Raw genomic sequence first — 26,276 nt, forward strand, 5'->3', positions numbered from 1 at the left:
AGTGGTGATGGTGCCATATGTGGCTCACACATGCTCACAAGTTTGTCACCTCAGAGTCCTCTCCCAGATGATACCAGGAAGGCCAGTGTGCCATGCCAGGCTGAAGTCACTCTAACAGGAGTCAGATACTCTTCTTAGCTGGGAGCAAGTTTAAGTCTCCTATTTCAGAGTCTGTTTCTCTGATCCATTAAATGGAAGTGCACCAGTGTCTGCCGGCTCAGGCCTCATGTCAGAGCAGAATGGAGTCTTCTCACATCTCCAGATATGGTGATACTGGGGCGAAATCACAACTCCACCCACAGCAGGGACAGTTAGCTCCTCATGGCAGGCTGATATCCCCTCTGTCCCTGCTTCCCACTCTTCTGCTCTCTCAGAGTCGATGGCCAGGCTTGTGGTCAGGGCTGCTCCAGGACTTCCTGGACTTCCTCTCCAGCCCCAGGGATGTGGTGGTGCTACAGGGAGGAGAGAATTGTGGCACCCAGAGACATAGAGAGCTGCCTTCCCAGCCACCACTGGCCTGTGCCCATGTTCAGCCCAGTGGAGGTCCCCATCCATCCTCCAGTTCTCCAAGTTCTCACAGAGAAGGAAGTAGGTAGGTATTGGCAGCAGGAGTTCTGGGCAGCCCAGAGTTCTCAAGGGCCTGAAAGTCTCCACCTGGGAGGGAAGCAGGGACAGTGTGCAGTGGGCCTGTCTTGGCCTTAGACCCTTCCCTCTTTCTCCCCCAAGCATTTTCCTGGATTCTGTCCTCAAGCCGTTCAGCTCTGCCGTCCAGGACCCCCATCCTGGTACTGGGCAGGTCATATTTTTATTCACATTGCACATCAGTGCAAGGCCTCTCACCTTGGTGCTATATGTTGTGTAACCAGCACAGGTGACAACACATAACCTGGGTCACCTTCACATTACACAGACACATGCACATGGTGACCCTGCAGCTGCCAAGAGCAGAGTCCACTTCTTGACTGAGAATATGGGTCTCTTTCCCACTTAGGATGGGCTAGATTAGTGCATCATGATATAAACATCTGAAAGTCACTGGGGCACCCCTATGGCCAGCTGAGCCAACTCGTTCCTCAAAGATATCTCTACGGTAAAGCTAGGACCCTGCCTCAACCACAAGCTGGTACAGACAGTGGCACCTCAGTCCCTGCAGCAGGCATGGTGAAGGGCTTGTCTGTGCTCCTCCCCTCTATGAGGCTCTCACCATACTCCCCACCTCTGTGAGTCATTGATTATGCTCATCCCCTCTGTGAGGCTTTATCCACCCTCCCCTGCCTCTGTGTCGTGGCCATGCTCCTCCCCCATAGGAGTCATTCCCCATTCTTTTCTACCATGAGGCCTACTTGTGTTGCTCCTGTTTATGAAACATTCACCACCCTGCTCTACTCTATGAGCCATTCATAACCTACCACCTCTCTATGAGACATTCGTCCTGCCCATTGACTCTATGAAGCATTCACCATGTTCCTCCCCTCTGGGTTTAATTGAACTGCCCTCTATCTGCCCATTCTGAGGTGGCAATGCTATAAAGCAGGCATTGCCCTACCTCATGCTGCACAGAGAGGAGCATGCAAGACAGTGGCTCTCAGGGCTTACCTCTCCAGGAGGAAGAGATCAGGAGCCTCACCAAGAAGCTGCCCACCTCTGCTTACCCAACACTTGAGCCTGGAACCTCATTTGGACATGTGCTGGTGACAGCTGTTGAGTGGTTTGATCAATCCTGCAATTAATGAAAGTTCAAAGCCCATTGGTGGGAGCAGGTTTGCTGTCCTTGTGTGGCATAACACAGCCTCAAGTGGGGAAGCAGTCACAGCATCTCCCCAACATCTGGGCCCTGTGAGCCAGGCTCAGCACCTTTGGCCTCTGCATCCCTTTCTGGAAGAATCTGCACCAACACTGACCCCAGAAGCCTCCTCAGGCTTCCAGAGAACAAGTGAACTGATCTCTGCTGACTTTTAGCTGAGTTTTGCATCCAGATTCTCCCCACCTGCTACCAGATTCTGAGTGGTGCACTGCTGTGTGCATCCTTCCAACTCTGTGAAGATGTGCAGACAGGTGGGCTGAAGTCCACTGGATGTCGCAGGGATGGCGGGAGGGTTGAACAGCCTCTGGCTAGGTGGTAGAGGGCAGCTTGTGAGACGCGGAGTAGGTGGGGTCTAGGGTGATACACATGGTGTTTTGCTGGTGGCACTTGCACTTCCGGTACAGGGACATGCTGCCTGGGCCTCCTCAGGGGGACCTTCTTTTCTCGCAAGGTGGGTCCTAGGACTGGTCCCAAAATGAGCACCCAGGGATCATCAAGAGTGGAGCAGGGCGATGGGTCGGAGCGGAGGGGGATGCGGCCCTGATGAAGGCCTCTGAGCCTCTGAAGACGGAAACAACAGGTGATAGCCAGTGAGCCAGTTCAGGACTGGTCCTGCAGGTGTACAGTCAGCTAGCAAGTGGAAATGGCATTGCCACAGTCTTGCTCTCTGGGCCTGGGACAGGACACTCTGTCCTCCCCTGTAGCAGTGAAGGTGTGAGCTAACTTTGGGTCTATCTTGTTCTGAGGAGGGCGGACGGTGTTACATTGACAGCTAGGAGTTCTTGCAATGGCAGGAATCCCTCCGCCCAGGCCCCACCCCAGAGATGTCAGAGAGCTGTCCACGGCCCAACATGGGCCTGGCCAGACAGAAGAGGAACTGCTAGGGAGCAAGTTTCCTGACTGAGCAGCATCTGCACTTGGTGGCAGCTTTGGAATCATGGGCTGTGTGCCTTTCTCCAAGACCTTTGAGAACATTGGAGAGGACATCCGAAGAAAACACAGCATGGGCGCCACCCAGCATCTGGCTGAGGACGTCAGCAGGGTTGACTAGGAGGGACTGGTACCTGTGTATGCAGTCTCTTCCCTAGGTATTGAAGCTAGAAAACCCAGGCCATGTGCTCATGTTTGGGCTGTTTCTTTGAATTTTGATATCAAAATTCTCCAATTTTTTGAGTGTGTCTTCATTGCTTAGCTGTTCTAGGGGCATTAGTAGGCCTCCTACCGGTTCCACAGTGTAAGATGTGTTCACCCTTGACCAGTTCAATTCAAAAAAGACACCTTACTGACCTAGAGATCTCCTTAGCATTCATTCTTGGGAGGTTCCTGTTTTTATGGATATTGACTTCCTCTGGATGGAAGGGCACCCTACCAGAGTAAGTTGTGAGTTTTCAAGCTCAAGCTTCCCATAACCCACCAAACGACCTTGCATGATCCACTACTTTCAGTTGTCAAGAGCTGCCATTCCTCATCACTGGTGGAGCACTGGGCCATTTTCAGATTGGACAAAGTATCAGTGAGCCTGGGCCTGCTGGAGAGAGGTGGGAGGGCCCCTTGTTTGAGTCTGGTATCCAAGATAGGTATGCCTCATGCCCTCCCACTACCTATAGGTTCTTCTGGATCCACTGGACCTGCAGAGACCAGATGCCAGGTGGGGGTGTTATGGTGCCCAGTGCACCTGGTGCAGTTACCCCTAGTTGATGAATCTTCCAGACCCTGGCAGGAGGTGCTGCCTAGTGAGCTTCAGCAGGGTCCAAGGCCCTGGAAGGTGTGGAATCACACATAGCCCACATGACCACTTGCAGCAACAGAAAAGAGCTCCTCTTCCAGTGGATGAAAAAGTTGTGGTCAGGTTGCCAAGAACATAGTCCTGAGGCCCAGCACAGCTGAACTTGATATTTCTTGAAACTTCCTCTGTGTTGGCCTGGACCTGAAGTTTCTCCACTCACCCAAGTGTAGTGAAATCAGAGTGTTGTTGGTCCTCCTGTCTGTGACATCAAGAGTTACCCAGTGAGCAGTCAGGATGTCAGAGAGTCCCTAAGTGGGACCCTTGGAACCCAAGACCCAAAGGACTCATGGGAGAAAAAGCAAGTGCAGCTCCCTACTGGGGCCTGGAATCTCCAGGCCTTTGAATCCAAATTTGCTGGATGCAAGTCTTTTCCACTTTGAATTTTGTAGCTGTCAAGGGTTTGCCTCATCTCACAGGAGCATTGTTAGCACGCTTAGGCCTTTCATGGAGAAGAATCAAAACCAGGGCAGGAGGTATTTGTGCAGGAGGAAATATTGGGGTGTTCAAGTGTAGTGACTTTCTGGAAGCTAAACTCAGTGTCATGGATCCTGATCAGAATTGCTGAAATCAGTACCATCTGGAGGACTGATAATTTGATTAATTTTCTTTTCTTTCCTTTTTTTTTTTTTTTTTTTTTTGGATACTGAACACAGGGATGCTTAAAATTTGAGTCATATCCCCAATCTTATTTTTTACTTTTACTTAGATACAGGTTCTGGCTAATTAGCTGAGGTGGCTTCAAACTGGCCATCCTCCTGCCTCAGCCTCCATTACAGGCATGGTAGCTTGGCCTATCATTTTGGTAAGATATCAACTGGTTAAGTATTTTTCTTAGAGAATGGCCAGGAGGAAGGAAAGTGGGTCATAAATGAATCTTTTTTTATTGCAAAATGCTGGAGTGTTGAGGTTTAAATTAATCCAACATTCTTCTTAAATAATAATGACCTGAGATGGTCCCTGCCTTTCCTCCTGGCCCATGCTCCCATGGATCAATAAAGGTTATCTATGGTCAGAGTTAAGCCACAACCCTTTCCTTTTTTACAAAGACAGGGCTAAAATTTCTATAATGACACTTCCCAGGACTGTGGGTCTTGACTAAAAAATAAAGCTTTTGTCAGTAGTGCTTTCAAATATGAAACTACAGAATTTGGATGCAAGTGATTTGTTTTGTCTAGTGTTGGTGAGTATAGATGAAAATAATGTGCCATGTACTTTAAGAGACCTGAAAAAAGGAATTTTGAATGTTTCCACCACAAAGAAATGCTTAGTATCTTTTGAAGTGTGCACAATATTTTATAATGAAGTATCACATAATATCTGATCAATATGCATCAAATTTTTGTGTAAATAAAATTTTTAATTTAATCTAATTAATTTTGATCTAAAGTTTTTATAATTCCATATAATACTTATTCAGTTATGTTGCAGATATTCAACTGACATAACCTAAGTGTTCAATAAAGAACTAACCTGATTTATTTTTAATTCTCATAATACTGTGAAGTAATTATAGATTTTTCAATTTTATATAAGGAAATGAAGCTAAGTATATATTTTCCTAAGCTGTGCTGAATAAATCAATTACTTACAAAAAACCATGTTATTAAACTACTGAGAAGATACACATCTAGTTCTCCAATAATGTATATACTCATATGCTTGATATACTGAGGGTGAACTAGAAACAGGACAAAGGTACTCAGTTTACAAAGCTTCACTTTTTATGTTTTGGAGAAATATATTACTCTGTTAACCATAACCCAAGTGTGTTTTTTGAAAACAACTGCTTTTAAAAATTTCAAATAATACATATGATAGGCATAAGATGTACCAAATTTTCTTCATTAATATTCATGTAGTCTTATCCTCTAAAAAAATCAGTCCTCATTTCCTCTGCTATTTTGAGTGAAGATTAATTGATGTATTAGTGGTATTGTCCCATGGCCTTATAATATAACCTCTTTCCCAATGCATGCTATTTCAGCCTCCATAATAAATTTGAAAATTTAATAATTTATTTTTTCTTCACTTAACCATTAAATGTGCTTTCTTCCATTAATTTTATTTTTCATCTCGCTTTTCCTACTTTTTTCTCATTCACCTTTATCTTTTTATCTACTCTTCTCAATCTCCCCCTCTTCTTTTGCTTTTACAAGCCCTCTTATTTTTTCCTGCCTCCTGGCACACACACACTCTGGTTCCTCCTCCTGTGAGGAGCACTTGGTGAAAAGACTTATACACCAAAATTATCCAGCCAACATTGTTGAACATTGTTGAAATTGAATGATAAATACTGCTACTTTTCTTTGTTATACTTTAATATTCTCAAAATTACCTTAAAATGTTCAAAAGGATTTTTTAGCTTTTTCCATCATGAAAAAAAAACCCTTATCTAAATCCCAAATTATTTACTTTAGAACACATATGACATATTTAGCAATAATTAGAACATTAAAATGCCTTTGTAATTTCTCTATATTACTATTATAATCACTATTACAACTAGGAATAACTAAAATAATACATATAATGTGTATAACCCAGTACCTGTTATTACAAAATGATTACATTGCAGAATTATTATATAATAGTCCTATTAATTTAAATGAAGAAGATATGTTTCTCCTTAATATAATTGTATTTCCTCATATTTTAGGATCCAATTTCAGGGGAGAAAGAATATGCGTGATTAAGTACAGTAAGAGAAAGCAAGTCAAACAATCTTTACACCTGCTTCATAAAAACCATGGCAATGTGATGCATTATGATAACTTTGCTTTTTTCTTGGGTAGTAAATGTATAGATAAGATATTAACAGTCCCCAGCAATCATTAGAAAAAATCAAAGTGATTAAAGTTGTGAAAAGAATTAATTGATGATATATACAAAATTCCACAGATATAAATGGTGTTATTTTTATTTTAACCCTTATAAATGGTCAGAATAGCCACTGTTTCCATTTACTTCTTGATTTGTTCTTATGATGTGAGACCTTTGAAAATACTTTGAAGTCTATAAAAACCCTGTTAATCTGATATAACGTTCTCATGTTCATATATGTATACACCACTTGTGAAACTTCACATCATATACAACCACAAAAATGGAATCTTAATTAAAGTAAGTTTTACTGTCATGTATATCTAAAAAGAACAAAGAAAAATATAATATAAAATAATCCTGGAAATATGAATGTAAATTAGGAAGTTAATGGTAAGGATATAATATACACATAGGTTTGTATGTGTAATTATGTATGTATGTATATACATAAAATATATGTATATATGTATATGCATATATGTGTGTGTATATATATGTGTTTGTGTGTGTGTGTGTGTGTAAAGCTTTTCCTTGTCAATTTGAGGGTGTGATTCAATTTTTTATTAAAGATTTTCAGTTAAGACAAAGATTTTCTCAAAGCCCAAAACACACTAATTCACATAAATATATATTGTTCTGTGTATAGCTATGGAATTAGAAATAATTCTTTAAAAGAGCCAAAAGCACAAACCCTACATGCAAAAAAAGATATTTGACTTTGTTTAAATATAAATATTTAAGAAAATTACATATTCAAGAAAATTACAAATTGAAAATGCATTGAAACACCAAAAATAAATTTGAAAGTCAGGTACTGACTTTTAATGACATGGTTTTATTATGTATCTTTTCTCTTATTTCACATAGATATGTGAACTAGTGTGCCAGGGCTGTATAACAATGTTCTGGATTACAAAACAGAAATTTATTTTTTATTTTTCTTGATGTTGGAAAGCCTAGAACAAGGGATTGACAAATTTGTTTTTTTCTCCTAAGCTTACAGGCCTTATACCTGGTTCTCACATGGTTCCTCCTCTGTACTGGTCCATCCCAAGTGTCTTTGTGTCCTAAACTTCTCTTTGAAGGACATCAGTCAGATAAAAACAGAACATTCCTATGAGACCCATTTTTACATAATTCTGCTCTTAAAGCTTCTATCTTCAGATGTGATGTATTCTGAGATACAGATATTCAGGGATTCAACTTATGAATATGGAGTGTGAGGGAATGGAAACAATTCTGTCCAAGACAGTGATATCTAATCAATTAAAAATAAGAATATATTTTATTTTAAAGTTTAAGATAAACCATTTTAAAAAATTAAATATTGAAAAGTGGGAGAATAGAGTACACAGGATCTAAAACAGTGTATCATTTTCAGTCCACTTAAATTCATTGAAAATTTGAAATCCAGTTCTATAGTATTATTACTGGGTATGGAGATACTTCAAATTTTCTAGCTTGGATAATTTTTAGCATGGATGTTTCAGAACCAAATATCCAGTTACTATAGATACATAGGCTGGCATTCATCTTTCTATTTCTTTCTACTGTCAGGGTACAATTATGTCTTTTAAATTTTGGTGCATATTTAAATTTACATGCTGTATTTTATTTAATATATCTATGTACTTTCAGTAAGGATATATATATATATATATATATATATATATATATATATATATATATAATTGCCTACTCTTCATGTGAGCTTATATCTCAGTTCTTTTTCTAGTATAATATTTTGTTTAGGTTTCATGACCAACTTGAATAGTAATAGAGGAGGAAGGAAGCAGTTACCTGGTATCATAATTAGCTTTTTAAATTTTTCTGGTTACTTTCCAAATACTATTAAACACCAAATTTGCCTTTGGATCAAAGAAACTATTGAGAGAAATAACATACCAACATCTTTATTATAAACATAGCAAGTTTTATCTCAAACTTCTAATATGGTCTTGAATTCCAAGATAAAGACAAATATTTTTAAAAGTCTCAGTACAAAGAACCTATTATGTATACGGTAAATGGAAAATAAGTGAAAATGAAACAAAATTTTTAAAAATATATCAGTACATAAAAATATTTTGTGTCAACTTGTGACAGTCCTTTTACCTTTAACGAAAGGAATGGAAAGATGTATGTCCAATGGAAAGAGGCTACTTATCAATAGTTTCTATGTTAAGAATACCAGGTTGTTGAATATCTTTATTTAAATAATCTATGAGAAACTTTAGTCACAGTACAAGAAACCAGGTTAAGTGATCCAGGGGATACAGAGAGGATAAAAGACACTTAAATAATAAGTAGGTTTCAGATTCCCAAACCTTCCTACAGTTGTCCTTAATTTAGAAGACACCTTTATTTAAATTGTCAGATGGCACAGAATTAAAAAAACTACTTTAAAAATAGTAATATGTATGTAATTACCCATATTAAAATAAGTAGAACCAATAAAATTTTTATAATTTGAGGTATAATTCCAGGAAATGTCTATATTCTGATGATGGTGATTTGTTTTTTTCAAATGAAAATTAGAATTGGTCTGAAACTTGTTCAAGACATTCATATGTCACAGTTTTTTATTTTAAATTATTACTATGGAACATTTTGGTATATTTTTACTTTTGACTTAATATAAAAATATAAATTATTCATACCATCAGGAGATGTATAATAATCTCATAGTATTCTGTAAGTTGAATGTCATTTAAGGTAAATGATAAGGAACTGTTCCCTGGAGTTTCACATTACATCAGCTAAATGACTGCCTAGTTCCGATCTAAGATGAAGACCTTCCAGGATTCCACTCTGCTCTCCATGATTAGTTTTGTATTATTTTGAACATGGTATAACTTACTCAGATAGTAATAACATATGAATAATATGAAACAATGAATATATCTACATGGGGTGGATTCCATATGTTCATGGAGAAACATTAGTCACAATAGAAGTAACCAGGTTAAGTAGAGCCAGTAAGGTGAATAAAATTACTTTACTATAAAGGCAGAGAGTATATCAAGTGGTAGAAGTGATAATGCTACTGGCATCAGGAATATATTATGGACTAGATATTTGAGGAGTGGAAAACAGAATTACACAGACAGAACAATTGCATGTAGGAATTTTGTGGTTTTTTTCTAAACAATATTCTTTTATTTTTAACCAAGTTACAACACCAATGAAAATAAAAAAGTAAATTAATAGCACTATTGAACATTTTATTTCTTTTGCCAAGATGGGTCTAAGCACATGTACCGATGTATTAATCCTTTCACATTTTCAGTAAGCCAACATGAGAGATGTTATTGACATTCTTATTTCTCAGGTGAGGATGCTAAAACACAAGGTGGTTTTCACATTTGTCCAAGGTCATAAAGCCTCTAGAGATAACCAGGGTTCAGCACATTAAGGATGCTCTAGCACTGAACAATGTTCTACCCAACATTTCCAAAACATGTGTGTGCATACACTCACCCATGATAAGACATCTGTAAGGGAATCACATCTGGCATAATGTTACATATGATGCATAAGAGATATTCAAGGTTAAATCTCTTGGGATATTACATAGGAGGTGTTCAATCATTAAAAGCTATTATTCTTATTTTAAAAGGTTCCAGTTAAATTTTAAGATGGTTGAATTTAATTGCTAAATAATATTATTGGGTATAATTTATAAACAATAAAATTTAAATAATTACACAAATAAGAGCAAAGTGTAATGTATGGTGTGAATAATTAAAATTGGTGAGTTTCAGATATTGCATATATCTTAATATTTCATGAAAAAGATTAGGTTCTTTTGTCAAAAAGTAAAATTGGAAGTATAATAAAAGTTTTGTCCTCCTTGACTTATTTTTTATAAAAGAATACCTTTTTATACCTTTATTTTATTTATGTATTTTTATGTGGTGCTGAGGATCAAACCCAGTGCCTCACATGTGCTAGGCAAGCTCTCAACTGCTAAACTACAACCCCACCCTGGTCATCCTCAATTTAAACACAATATGTCACTTTTAAATTTTTACTAAATTTGTAATAATTTTCCAACTAAATAGATAACATTTCTGTTCTTATCTCACTTGGGTACCCTCTGCTCTTTGGTTTACTAACCAGAGTTAAAACTGCTATTGTATACATTTTTATATATTCCATGCTTGTCCTCAGAAAGTTGTGCTTACTCTCTAAAATATAATAAAATTGATCTTATTTGTCCTTGAGGATACACACACACACACAGAGACAAACACACACACACACACACACACACACACACACACACTATTATATGTATATATGTATTTATGTGAAAAAGAGTGAAACTAAGAATTCAAGAACATAAGAACAATGGGAAGGGACCAGAAAGAAAGGAGAAGTTTTCTTTGAAACTTCTCTTCAAATCTTAATTAGCTTCATTCTGAAAGAGTGTTAGTGGAGATAAGGCATTGCATATGATTCTAGTGGACTTTCCTTTATGTGCTCCTGAAACTTCTTACACATTCCCATTGTCCACCTAATACCCATTTTGGGGGATGAGTGGGGTGTGTGCAGAAAATTGAACCCAGGGATGCTTAACCTCTGTGTCAGATCCTCAGTCATGTTTATATTTTATTTTGACACAGGGTCTCCCTATGTTGCTGAGGGTCTTGCTAAGTTGCTGAGGATGGTTTTTAACTTGCAGTCCTCCTGTCTCAGCCTCAGAGCCATTGGGATTACATGCCCATCTTTTATATATTTATAAGGATAATTGAGGATAACTCAGTTTTCTTAGATGGTACTTTAAAAGGCTGAATTAATCATATTTGAAGATTTTGCTTAAGGCAAGGAAGCTTAAAACTGGAAGAAATAAAACATGTAACTTTAAGGTAAAGTGAGCAATTTTTTTTCTTATGCAAATGACTGCATATAATCCAATCTCCAAACTGTTACTTGGTTTTCTGTATTTCTCTTTGTTTTGTCCTCACCCATATTTTTATGCCATCCTCACGTTGGATCTGGCAAACACTCAGAGGAAAAGAAAAAGCATTTTTGCTGTCTTGTAAAGAGAAAGGAAAAGGTTCAAAAGTCTCCAGCCATTTATCTTTCATGTTTCACTGGCTAGAGCTTTAAAGAGGGACAACTAAGTTTGATTAAGATCAATAAGAACCATTTTCTGGAACATGATACAAATATATTCTACTCTGAAGAGCTACTATTCAGAGTAGAAAATATAACTATGTAAATACTCAACACATTTCTTATTTATGTGTTAAGAAAGCACATATTGTGAATAATAAAGATCTCTCAGTTGGGAGCAGGTAAAAGTTTATTTTAGTCTACACTAATTTTTTCAATTTGCATCCACTCATGTTGGATTCCAGAAGACAGGGCCTACTGATCAACACTCAACATAGAGTTTGGAATATTGAAGAATTAAAACAGATGACTTATAACCAGTATGTCATTATAATGAAATTTTTCATGGAGTTTACTATAGAATAATGGATTTTTCTCTTTTGTTTCTTTTCCAATCTCTTTTTCTTTCTCTACAAATACATAAACCATAATCATAAATAAATAGCCATAAGATATACTATAAAACAAAGAAGTTTTGGATGCACTGTTTGAGGTGGTGAGAACCAAGTTAATTTGACTAAAATTTCTTAACTACGAGTGTCTCATTATTTGTTGAGAAACTGCAGAAATGCACATAATTAGAAAGGTTTCTTTAATTGTGAAGCTTAGAAAAGAAAATGCATAATGATGACAGAGATTGTTTACTCTGTATGTATCACAGGCAATATATAATATGATTCACAAAAATCTAAATTATGCTCAACAAAATGAAAAGTATAGCTGCTCTTTCAGATAATAAAATCCTTTCCCTTTTTCTCTTCCTCAGAGTAAATGGAAATGTTGTGAACTGAATAACTCAGTGAGTGAAAGAAACTTTTGCTACTAATTGCATGTAAATGCTTTTCTGTTTCATTTGGAATATCTATTGATCAGGTGGAATATATAAAAACCTCTACATACAGAGTAAACCATACTCTTTAATCTAAATATTCATTAATTTCTAAAATAAAACAGAGGTAGGTATACCTCAAACGCTCATAGAAAAGCTGAGTCATCTGGACTTTAATTATATGAAACTCTAAGAAATTGGATTGTATAGAAGTTATATACATAAAAAGATATGAGGTGTGTGCATATTGAAGTGAATTAAAATATGTAAGTTAAGTTATTCTATTGCCAATATCCTGTCACACACAGTTGAGTCCATGAAACCTTCTCAGAAGAAAATATTATCCTAGGCAAGCAACAACAACAAAAAAGTCATCCCTATCTCCCTTTCTTTTTTTTTATATGTGACAATTTACAAAACATAATTTGAGGTATATTACTCTGTTTTTCTCCACTATTAGATGAGGTCCCTGACAACTCACTTTTAACATGTATCTTTGCTGTCATATTACTGTTGGCACAATGTGGGAAACCATTCTTATTGAGCAGAATCAGATTAGGTTGAGCCATGGAACCCAGAGCTCTGGTTTCTAGGAACTCTCAGAAGCATGTGGCACTGCATAGGAGTGGTTCCCTGTCTTTTTCTGGAATTTTTCCCTTAAGAGAATGGCTCCCCTAACTCCACCCTATCCAGTCCATCACAGAAGAAACTCCTCCCAGTTCTAGACCCCTTTACCTGTATATTATAAATGAAAGAGAACTGGGTGAGTTATTGTGGTAAGAGGGAAAAGCTGATATATCCAGCCTGCAATGCCCCCTCTCCTTTAAAAAGAATATTGGCTCTCGTGTGTTTATTGAGTAGATAAGTTTTTGGTAATTGAGTGATACACAACCAACATCATCCTCCGACAGTTAACCCTTTTTTCATCCACATGGGATGTAGCAGAGAAGTCCCCCACAGCACAATATAATAGGGAAAGAAGGAAGATCCAGATTTGATAAAGAATGGTGTGGTTTTTAAAACTAATATTACCATAATGACACTAAATGGAAAGTAGTTTCATAAAGGAACAATTTAGTTCTAATGTTTTATCAATGATTTTAATGTGTACAATTAATTTTAATTTGCAACAAAAGTAAGATTGCTCTCATGTCTCAGAAATACTAATTCCTCAAATGTATTAAATTTAGAAAGTGAGAATGCTTCACAAAAAATACCTGTTAACAGTAGTAGCCAGTTGAAAAAGATAAGAACCATAATGTATTTTATTGTTAATCTGAAAACTAGAAAATGACCCAATTTTTACAAATTAACTGTTCCTGCTTTGAGATTCTTAACAGAGTTTCAAATAACTGTAGACTCTACAGGTTTATAAATATTAGGTTGTGGCCAAAATATTTACCCTCCATTAAAACTTTTTTAAATCCATGTTGCTTTTTGTTCTACTTTTTACCTCCCTGGAGTATCCCTGTACCTACTGGAAACTCCATGGGACCCTAAATTCTCAAAATCTGGCTCTAAAGATACTGTATGACCAGGCAAGCCCTCCTTCTGAGCAGGGACCATATTCACCAGACATTATAGGTTCTGAGCTTATTAGTGTTGCCAAGGAAAACACAAATATTTTTATGTGAAAGAAAAACAGAATAAAACTCCATAATTGAGATTAATGTTTAAAAGTCAACAAAGCATAACATATGGTATCTCAGTATCACCCAATAAATTTAATGTGACATCTAAAAACATGTTAACAATTGATGTATGATTGGTAGATTTCAAAATTAAGTCATTCCAATAAAGAATTTTAGGTCTCTTCTATTCTTTAGTTGTGTGTACTTGGATGTATTTTGCTTTATTTATATATTTTAGTGTAAAATTATGCATGTTTATATCTTCCTTGTTTATTATCTTAGAATATCTTGAGGATAGAAAACACTGGATTTGAATGAGGGCTGTTGCCCCCAATAAAGTAATACTGCCTGAGTTAATTTCTATTTCCCTACATTTTTTGTCCTAATTTTTATGGCATAGTATAAGGTCTTTTCCTGGAGCTGCATATGGTGGCATATGACTGTAATCCCAGTGGCTCAGGAGGCTAAGGCAGGAGGACTTTGAGTTCAATATCAGTCTCAGCTATTCAGTGAGACCCTAAGTAACTTTTTTTTTTAGTTTGTATTCTTTTTTTTTATTGTAAACAATGGGATAAATGTTGTTTCTCTATTTGTACATGGAGTCAAGGCATACCATTTGTGTAATCATAAATTTACATAGGGTAATGTTGTTTGATTCATTCTGTTATTTTTTCCCTTCCCCCCCACCCCTCCCACCCCTCTTTTCCCTCTATACAGTCCTTCCTTCCTCCATTCTTACCACCCTCGTTATCCCTAACCCTAAACCTAACCCTAACGCTAAACCCTCCCACACCCCATCATATGTCCTCATCTGCTTATCAGCGAGATCATTCATCATTTAGTTTTTTGAGATTGGCTTATCTCACTTAGCATGATATTCTCCAATTTCATCCATTTGCCTGCAAATGCCATAATTTTTATCATTCTTAATGGCTGAGTAATATTCAATTGCATATATATGCCAGTTTCTTTATCCATTCATCAACTGAAGAGCATCTAGGTTGGTTCCACAATCTGGCTATGGTGAATTGAGCAGCAATGAACATTGATGTGGCTGTATCTCTGTAGTATGCTGATTTTAAGTCCTTTGGGTATAGGCCAAGGAGTGGGATAGCTGGGTCAAATGATGGTTCCATTCCAAACTTTCTAAGGAATCTCCATACTGCTTTCCAGAGTGGCTGCACTAATTTGCAGCCCCACCAGCAATGTATGAGTGTACCTTTTTCCCCACATCCTCTCCAACACTTATTGTTGCTTGTATTCTTGATAATCGCCATTCTAATTGGGGTGAGATGGAATCTTAGGGTAGTTTTGATTTGCATTTCTCTTACTACTAGAGATGTTGAGCATTTTTTCATATATCTGTTGATTTCTTGTACATCTTCTTCTGTGAAGTGTCTGTTCATTTCCTTAGCCCATTTGTTGATTGGATTATTTGTATTCTTGGTGTAGAGTTTTTTGAGTTCTTTAAAGATTCTGGAAATTAGCGCTCTATCTGAAGTATGAGTGGCAAAGATATTCTCCCACTCTGTAGGCTCTCTCTTCACATTAATGATATTTTCCTTTGCTGAGAGAAAGCTTTTTAGTTTGAATCTATCCCAGTTGTTGATTCTTGCTTTTATTTCTTCTGCTATGGGAGTCCTGTTAAGGAAGTCTGATCCTAAGCCAACAAGTTGAAGATTTGGACCTACTTTTTCTTCTATAAGATGCAGGGTCTCTGGTCTGATTCCAAGGTCCTTGATCCATTTTGAGTTGAGCTCACAAAAGAGGTGAAAGACCTCTACAATGAGAACTATAGAACACTAAAGAAAGAAATTAAAGAAAACCTTAGATGATGGAAAGATCTCCCATGTTCTTGAATAGGCAGAATTCATATTGTCAAAATGGCCATACTACCTAAAGTGCTATACAGATTCAATGCAATTCCAATTAAAATCCCAATGATTTACCTTACAGAAATAGAGCAAGCAATTATGAAATTCATCTGGAAGAATAAAAAACCCAGAATAGCAAAAGCAATCCTCAGTAGAAAGAGTGAAGCAGGGGGTATCGCAATACCAGATCTTCAACTCTATTACAAAGCAATAGTAACAAAAATGGCATGGTATTGGTACCAAAAGAGACAGGTAGATCAATGGTACAGAATAAAGGACATGGACACAAACCCAAATAAATACAATTTTCTCATACGAGACAAAGGTGCCAAAAATATGTAATGGAGAAAAGATAGCCTCTTCAACAAATGGTTCTGGGAAAACTGGAAAACCATATGCAACAGAATGAAATTAAACCCCTATCTCTCACCCTGCACAAAACTCGACCCTAAGTAACTTAATCACATCCTAACTCTAAGAAATTATGAAAAGGGTTGGGGATGTTTTTCAGTGGTTAAGCACCCTTGGGTTGGTCCCTGATACCAAAAAAACCCACAGTTGTTTTCTGGGAAAGAGAAAACATGTCTTCTTACCTATGACTAATAACATTTATAATGATAGATTATAATAAGTTACTTTAAAATTATCAAAGTAATATAGCCTCCATAAAAGATCAAAGATTTGCACTATCAATTCTATTGCTAAATAAGAAAATGAAATATGTGAGAGAAACTTACTCTTCAAAAAGAATGCCAAAATACAATTAAGTCAGAAGTTAGAAACTCTTACTGTATTGTTAAAATACAACAAAATTTCATTGTAACTTATTGTTTCAAATTTTCAAGTGATACTCATTTCTATGCTAATGAGCAGGTGTGTTATAATCAATCATTATAATTCCTGCTGTATTTCTGTTATTTTCAATTTTCCTCTCCTGCAATATTTCTCCTGAGCATTCCAAACTTCTGCTGATAAGTGTTGATCATAATGGATACTCTATTCATATTTTGTACATAGAATTTTGTGAGATATCAATTCTCATTCATCCCATTCTCTGGCCAGAACTCATATCTGATTTAATTTGTTGTCCTTGAAAATTGATGGTTAGCTTCTCAGGTATCTATGAAAACTTCAAGCTAACAGAAATTATTCAGAGAAAAGTTACTATGAAAAGAGTGTTCTCAGTTCCCAAACTGAGGGTCATTTACAGCAGTATGACCTTGATGAGTGTCTGAAGTCAAAGAATGCCTTGCCATAAATGATTTGGGGTGACATGCCCATAACATTGCACACACAGATTGGATTCCCACCAGGACTTGTGGTGCCTCACACTTCTTGCCTCACACAGAAATACCAGAAAAGTTACAGTTAGGACTAAAGAAATTCCTATCTGATATCAGGAAAGTAAAATCTTATATTGAAGTTAGTGAAAGGTGAACACATAGTCTTATTAATATCTAATTCTGGATCAAGATTCACCATCTCATTGTTCAGAAGGCATTCACTGATGTCCATGATATTGTAAGCGATCATTTGATTTCTATAAAAAAAATCATTGGAAGTCACATTCCTGGAATTTGGAAGCTAAGTATGAAATTAGGTTAGACCTAGTGTGTCAGAAATGAATTAAGATCCCAAATGCCTATTCCTCCCACTGAACATACTAAGGATGCAAAGAAGATGGATTTATATGAAATAAACTTGTAAAAATTAAAATCACTGTTATGTGATAACAAATACATATACATATGTATTATCTGTTTTGGTGGGCCTAACAATTACTGTGAGTATAGAAAGCATTTTAAGGTATTTTTTATAATTATAAGTGAAATAAATATAACTGGTATCTCATTAGTGATAAAGCCACAGTTATAAGGACTATGACAGTTGTTTATTACCTCAACATTTAAATTGAAGGAAACACTGAGTCTCCATGGGACATCAAAAAGAGCAAAACTGCATTGAGTATTGTCCACTCAAGTTCACAAACCCTCAGTTTTGACCTATGGATGCAGAATGGAAACAAGTTCAGTTCTCATATATAAGCACTTCTCTTCACCAGTGTCCCCAGAAGATATCAGTGAGGTGTAACATATTATCAGTTTATTCAAAGGTCCCAAAGTACTGGCATATGATGAAGACATTCATGATCCAGCTGTCATGATCACTCCTGAACACATCTTCTAAAGACAGCTTCTTTCAGATACACCTTAGTCAATGAAGGTCAAGCCAAACTGAATTTCTAATGTTTTTTTTGTATTACCTTATTTCTTGAAGAATATACTTCTCTCACTATATCTAGTAAATTTTACAACAAAGACAACTAATTTTCTAAAGATAACATAATTTATAAAACTCTATGGAAGTCAGGCATGGTGGCTCACATCTATAATCCCAGTGGTATGGGAGGCTGAGGCAGGAGTCTTGTGAGTTCAAAGCCAGCCTCAGCAATGGCAAGGTGCTAGCAACTCAATAAGACCCTGACCCTGTCTCTAAATAAAATACAAAATAGGGCTGGAAATGTGGGTCAGTGGTTGATTACCCAGTACAAAAAACAACAACAACAACAACAATGAAAACTTTATGGAGAGGTTATAAACAATTTAAGGAAATAAATTTATTTTAAAAATATAGCTTAATTCCAACAATGACTGAAGAATTAAGTGGAGCCCACTTTATAGAAGAAAATTAGAAATGTATGCACCTTTGTGTATTTGTATATATATGTACCTAATTATATGTTGACAATACTACAGATTAATAGTAAAATTCACTAAAAAAAACACAATTATGTTTAGAATAATTTATATTTTTTTGTCTCAGTAATACTATTTCCAATCACCAATTCTATGGAAATGGTATAACAAAAACACATATAAGTAATGATGTTCAAAGAAATGATATTTCTTAAAAAGAATGACAGGAAATATTTATTCTAAGAGTAGAGAAATGGACTTTTGCAAAAACTTAGCAAATAAAACATTAAAATATAAACATCTAATGTAGCAAAGAATACATCGCATATTTATATTGCCTGAATTGTAATCCTAGCTTTACTATCACATAACCATGAGACCATATACCAGTTACTTATATTGGTATATGTTTGCTCCTATGAAAAAAGTGAAGCTAATAATAATACTTGAAAGTTGTGAAGATGAAATAAATTTTAAGCACACGGTAAGCCCTCTGTAAGTTTTGGTTATGATTAAGACTATGATTTTCATTATTATTATCATGTAAACACCAGAAATTTTTAAAATAAGACTGCAAAAAAACCAAAAAAATTGTATCATTATATATCTCATTAAAAGAATGAATCCACACACACCTCAAAGGAAAAGTTCAGTATGTTATTAGGGTGATGAGATTTTATTGGAATTTTAGCTTATGTTGTCATATCTGACTTCTACTTACTAATAAATATAATGATTATTTAATAATATTTTTCTGTATGATTGACTTTCTCTATTTTCTCCAGAATAACAGTCATCACTTCTGTTGCAATGAAACCCTCTTTTTCTTGTTTAGTATTCTCTCATTTTATATACTACTTATGTATTTATTATTATTATTAATTATTATTATTTTATTTATGTCCTTTCTTTTATTTACTTTTATTTCTTCCTATTACTTTACCAAAAACTTTGTAAGAAAAAACAGTTGATAATAGTTGCTTATAGCCTCTCTGAATATCACAAGTGGTATTTTGAGATGAAATGCCTGAGTTCTCTTCGCCAAATCCTTAATTCATGGATCCAACCATGACATAAATTCATTTCTATTTGACTGTGTCAACAGGGATAACTATTTGTAGTCATACATAATACATATTCTTTTATCTTTAATATAATGTCATGCAATGCTATATTCATTGCTATTCTTTGCTAATTATTATAACACATAAAATAAAAATATTTATGGGATGTTTAACAGCATTTAAAAATGGTTTTAAAGATTACTGATATGAGAGCTTATTTGTCTAAAAAGGAGACTCAGCATATTTTACACGGTTGTCTATATAAAATATAGACAAATTGGGTTTGGTGTTCTAGGGTAAACCACCTGCAATGAAGGCTATTTATTTTATGGTTACGTATGTTAGCATTAGCTGCTTGGATGAAAGCCATCATTTGTTGCCTTCTTTCTCTTAGAAATTTTCTTCCAAAACCTGTGTGAGATGCATGAAAATTAAAAAAAAAAAAAGCACAACAAAGTAAATTGAATATAAGTATGAGCCAAATGATTATTATTATTTTGGGAGGATAAATTTCATCAGTGTTTGATGCATATGTGTATCACTTAGGATAATAGCTACACTTATTTCTTTAGAAGTTGGTAAAACAAATTTGCCTCAGGTTCTGATCTCATAAACCAGAATGACACCAGTGTGACTTTGTAGAGTTGAATTATAAACCTCTGAAGAGCAGTCATATTATGAAAATGCTGATACCACTTCAACTTTGGAAATATTCATGACTAGGTTGCAAATTTGTTAAAGAAGAGATAAAGGTATACTAGCTATTAACAACAGCATGCTTTAAAAATAAAGTGACAAAAAGTTCAGAAAAAAAAAACAAAATGAATATATAGGATTATAGGAAATAAATTATTGAACAAGAAGAAAAATAAGATAATTTCAGAGGATAAATAAACAAACCTTTTGATGTTTATTTTTAAAGAAAATCATATTACTCCCAAAATTTGTAGAAGATTCTCAATAATTTTATGAAATTCATTGTAGGAATATCATTTTAAAATTTATAGTAAAAATTTTGCATAGCCTGTGATATCAGATTATTTTAAATTTTCACTGATGTGCTAAGGCTTTAACTTGACTACAGTAAATTGTTATCATGCTCCTTGATGTATATGTATATGGTCTTTCTTAAGTACTACACATATATGCATAAAATCTCCTAGGGGATGTAAATTTAATAATTTGGGACCATATGATCTTTTGCCTGAGAAAGGCTTTCTGACTTTATTCTGCTATTATGACCCATCAGTATTAAACTAGATGTTTATTTTAAAATTAAATTCTGTGTGTAAAGTGCTCTACCCCTGAACGGCTTCCCCAGATCTTTCTATTTTATTTTGGGAAAAGGTGTTGCTAAATTATTCAGGCTAAACTTGGGATCCTCCTGCCTCAGCTTTCTAAGTGACTAGAGTTACAGGCAGGCCTCATTTACATTCAGGTATATTTTCTTCCTCACTTTAAAAATGCTATTCTCAGAATAGTCACATCTATTATTTACAGAATGTCATTTTAACTCTTATCTTACTTAAATTTCAGAACATCCCTGAATTTACTAATAAGAAACTGAATTTCAGAAAAGTTTCAAAATACCTGAAACATACAAGTATAAATTGGCATGACCTGGATTTTAGTTAAGAGTTTTGTTGTTGTTGTTGTTGTTGTTGTTTGTACCAGGGATTGAACTCAGGGGTACTTACCCATACAGTCAAATCCCCAGTCCTTTTTATATTTAATTTAGAGATAGACAGAGTCTTGCTGAGTTGCTTAGGGCCTCAATAAGTTGCTGAGGCTGGCTTTAAACTCAAGTTCCTCTTGCTTCAGCCTCCCCAGTGGCTGGGATTACAGACTGGTGCCACTGCACCAGACAATAGTTCTTAATTATCTATTTTTATTCAGTAAATGTGTTTAAAATTCATAATTTGAATCAGGCATGGTGGAATAGTGGCATCTAAGAGACAAAGAAGACTGAGACAGGAAGATCACAAGTTCCAGGCCAGTTTGGGCAATTCAGCAAGACCTTTCCTCAAAATAAAATAAAAAGGGGTAGGCTATTCCTTAGGGGTAGAATGCTCCTAAGTTCAAATTCCATTACTGCAAAAACAAATATAAAGCCAACTAAATAGCAAAAATAAATAAAATTCAAAATTTAGTTAAACATTTAAATAGACACCATGCATATTTAATTAAACATTTAAATTTCAATTGTTGAGAAAATAAAAGCATTTAACTGGAATAATAAAACATCTATTGAAGTTACAAATGCATTACAGGTAGCCACAGGTATTTAATGTCTGAACACCTGAAAATAATATTAAGGATACAATGATAATTTTATGTTCATAATGTGTTCATCTTAGAAGAATCTACATTTATTAATATAAAGACAGAAATGTTGTACTTGTTAGCATAAACAAATGAAAAGATTATCTAAAAGAAATTCCAAACCCTGTTTGAAGGTTTAAAAAAATATTTGCATATCTCAAATTCCCTGCAAATCAACAGATCATATAAAAATACATCAGTAAATCAAATATTTGTTATATTTATTTTAAATGCACTGATTGTTTCATTATTTTCTGTTGTATCCTATAAGAATAGTACTGTACCACTGGGTTCAGGAGATTACAACTGGCGTACCCAGCCCCAGCCACCTGAGTCGCGACAGGGTGACAAGCGTGGAGGCCAAGGCGCCCTGAGCTGGCCACGTCCTACACAGCCCAGAGGCATGGTCGTCCTGCCCAGCAACACAGATGTATTCATTACAAAGTTTAAACTGCGAAATCTGTCAGGCGGGCAGGAAGGTGTGTTTCAAAGTGAAGTCTAGGGCACCTCGATGTTCAGTGTGCAGCCCAACAGTGGGATCATCGACCCAGGGTCCACGATGACTGTTTTCAGTGATGAAGCCCTTTGACTATGATCCCAATGAAAAGAGTAAACACAAGTTTATGGTGCAGAGCATTTTTGATTACCAAACACTTTAGATATGGAAACTGTGAAAAGAGGCAAAACCCGATGAATTAATGGATTCTAAATTAGATGTGTTTTTGAAATTCCAAATTTTCTGGAACCTAGCAAAGCTGTTCCACTGAACGCATCTAAGAAAGATGGACTCGTGCCAAAACCGCATCAAATGAGACCGAAACAAGGAAACTCATGGACGAGTGTAAAAGAATTCAGGGAGAGATGATGAAGCTATCACAAGAAAAGCAACACCTGAGGGATGAAGGTTTAAAGTTCAGGGAGGTAACACACTGGATAAACCCGGATAACGTCACCTTCCTCTCCCTTCACTTCTTGCTGTGATTGAAGCCATTTTCATTGGATTCTTTCAAGGGACACGCAGAGTGCTGTTTCTTTTTCTCTCTTTTTTTTTTTTTTTTCTTTTTTTTTTTCTCTTGGCCAAAAAAGATTTGTTTACCTACCATTTCATTGGTAGTACAGCCTGCAGTGATCATTTTTTTTTATGTGTGTATAGCATCATAGAGGCTTTGCCTTTAATGATCTCGTACAGTTAGAAAACACAATAAAAACAAACTTGCTTCTGGACAAATTGTATATTTCCAGATTATCACTAGCAGATGTCAGTTGCACATTCAGTCCTTTATGAAATTGATAAATAATGGTTCTTTCCTTGTGGTTTTAATACAGGTTCAAGAATTGATCCAAAAAAGAGATTACAACTTAAAATTGAATATATGTTGTTATAGTTAATGCTCCTTTGTACTGGATAAATTACCCATCATTACAATGGTGGCTAAGAAATTTCTCAATATCATTTCAAAATGCTACAGACTTGTGAAACTATAATGGTTTGTAATAGAAGTCTTCAGAGTAGGCACTCCTAGTATTCAGCCTAGCAATTTAGTTGAGCGTGGCATGGGAATTTTAGAATTTTAGAATCTATAATAATAATCCTCAGTGTCTCAGGGTAAAGAGCATTTTGTCTACTTTATTTTCATTTCCATTTTATCAGAGACTAATATTTGGTTTATTCAGTTTTCATTGAGAGAAGGGCAACAATGAGTGTAATTCAAGAAGTTTGTACACATATTTATATTAGAATATTAAATTTGTTAATTTGTGAATAAAACAAAAATATCATTCCAATTGAATAAACTCAGTGAAAGATGAGGAGATATGTGTTTAATGTATAATAATAGAAATGTTCACATTATGTCACAATTCTAGAGTAATGTTTTACATTTTGCAATGGTTAGGGTTATCATCAATAGTTGTGTTTCATTGAAAAAAATGCAACATTGCTTCGGTTTTTATTTGCATTTGTTAACATGAGACTCTTGCAAACTATTTAGCAAATTTCCACCTGTTTCCTAAGATGTAAATTGATGCAATAATAGAAATATTATAAAATAATTTGAAGATTAAATGATACAAAGCATTTATAATTATGTCTTACACAGTTCTTGATAAATAGTAAAGTGAAATAATGATTGAAATCACTCTGCTTAGTGAAATCCAATAAGCAATACATTTCCCATTATTTCCTTTCCTTAAAGATAAAAAGTGGCACTTTTGACACACAATTTTATCAATGTCTATCCAATTTCTTTCAATATTCCCATTTAGAAGAAAAACAATTTGATTTTTCCATTTATTTTTTCTAAATCAATAAATTTTTCTTTGCACTTATTTTCTTTTCATTGTAAGTATCTAAAATTTATAGAGCAGAAATACAATGCATTTCACTAAATGTGTCATGCATTTATTATTAATTTAATTCTTAAAATTACTTGTAATGGATACAAATATGTGGCTACTTTAAATGCTGACATGGAAATCAAGATATTTTTCTGGTAATATACACGTTATTTGGTCAATTTTTGTTTTATATTTTGTAGTTTTTAAACTGTATGTAATTTTTACTTCTAATATGATAATTAAATCAGTTTAATTATCAAATTATGGGTAATTTCCCTTTGTTTTATGGTTTTAGTTTGGAAAATAGAAATCAAATTAAATAATACACAAATTCATGGAATCAAAATTATGGCAACTCTATCAGGATTATAAGCTGCCTTTAAAAAACAGAAAATACAATTGGAATAATAGAAGTTACTTAACACTTAATCTTTCCTGGTAACTGGGCTCTTCCAGAAAGTCACACTGTTAATGTGTGTTAATGAGAAAGTGGTTTTATATATATATATATATATAAATGTATGTGTGTATATATGGCATCATAACATGAATATTATATGTTTAAATATTTTTAAAAGTCAACGTGCTTTCTATAATGAATACGTAGGGCATTTGTATCTAAAAACATAATGCTATTCCTGAGACCTTAATTCTTGTGATTGTCCTGGTAAAAGAAACTCATTAATCACTGAAGTTAAGCAGAATTTAGAGCCAGGTTTTCACTGCTCTGTAATCTGACACTGAGTTCACTTTGAAATGAAGAAACATAGAAGCCAGAGCATGTGAGAAGGAGCCTCCTGGAGTTCTTGATAGTTTCCTCTGGTTTTATATTAATGCATTTATTATGAATAATTTGAAGTTTTTGAGAAACCATAATAGGGAATGCCCTGACTACTGGCCCAGAGTAGTAATACTGTGTGAAAGCTACCTTTTTGAATGTCCTCACTGAACAACCAAAGTTCAAAAATGAATTTAAATTCATTTCCAATTTGTGCTTTCCTTTAATTCAATCTCTGGAATCATGGCAGGCTTCTTTATAGATTTATCTAAATCTAATTATTCAAGCATATTACCTAAAAGTTTTTTTTTTTTTTTTTTAGTCATGTTATATTGAATAACAACAGATGGGGAAAAAGCTAAAGCTAAAGTATGGCTACAATTTGTTACCCACCAAACAAGTTTCTTCATCGTTCATGTTTCTGCTCAAACTCCTTTCAAATACAGTAATCTTTAAAGTCTTATTTCTGGTTGTTATCCTAATTCATAAATATTTGTGAAAGACTAAAATATTTATAATGCATAAAATATGTATTCAGAGATATTACCTCCATTCAGTGTTCTTGAAACAATTTTAAAAATTCCTATTCACATTTTTAAGCATCATCTTTTATTAAGTACTTATCTTCACCAAGAGAGCACTGCATAATAATTTTTTTTAAATGAAGAAGAAAGACCAATGGCAGACTGCCAGTGGAGCGACAGCTGCCTGCTGTTGCCTGGAATTCCACCATCACAGCACCTACAGGTTTTGTTACACATGGCTGCCGCCATTTTGAGACAACAGACAGGAACCCTGGGCAGACTGACCAAACCCTTTCTCCAGGACTCCTCAGCCCCACCAACAACTCCCTGCCTCTGGGACTCAGACTGACTGACTACTCCCTGCCTCCAGGACCCACAAACTGCACCCCACCACCAGGATCCCTCAAGCAGACTGACCACACCCTGCCTACAGAACCCCTGCCTGAATAATAGCACTTCATTTCCAGGAACCCGGGTCAACCACGTCCACGCCCCAAGTTGCAACTCCCCATTTACCAACATATTTGAAAGCCAGAGTGGCCATCTTGGATTATCTTGGAAGCAATAACTCCCTTCTTTAGGTGTGGAAAATCTCATCCTCAGATGCCTGCTGGGGACTGGAGGCTCATTGTCAGATACCTCTCATGCATCAGGCTACTGAAGACTGGGAGGTTTGAATGGTATATG

At 35.4% G+C, this 26,276-nt stretch overlaps 1 pseudogene; it reads left to right on the top strand.

Annotated features, from left to right (window-relative positions):
* Nucleotides 1–22,353: 22,353 nt before the first annotated feature.
* LOC124961248 (vesicle-associated membrane protein-associated protein A-like) lies at nucleotides 22,354–26,039 on the top strand (annotated as a pseudogene).
* The last annotated feature ends 237 nt before the right edge of the window (nucleotides 26,040–26,276 follow it).

This window comes from Sciurus carolinensis, chromosome 12 (assembly GCF_902686445.1).
Source record: "Sciurus carolinensis chromosome 12, mSciCar1.2, whole genome shotgun sequence".
Lineage (NCBI taxonomy): Eukaryota > Metazoa > Chordata > Mammalia > Rodentia > Sciuridae > Sciurus > Sciurus carolinensis.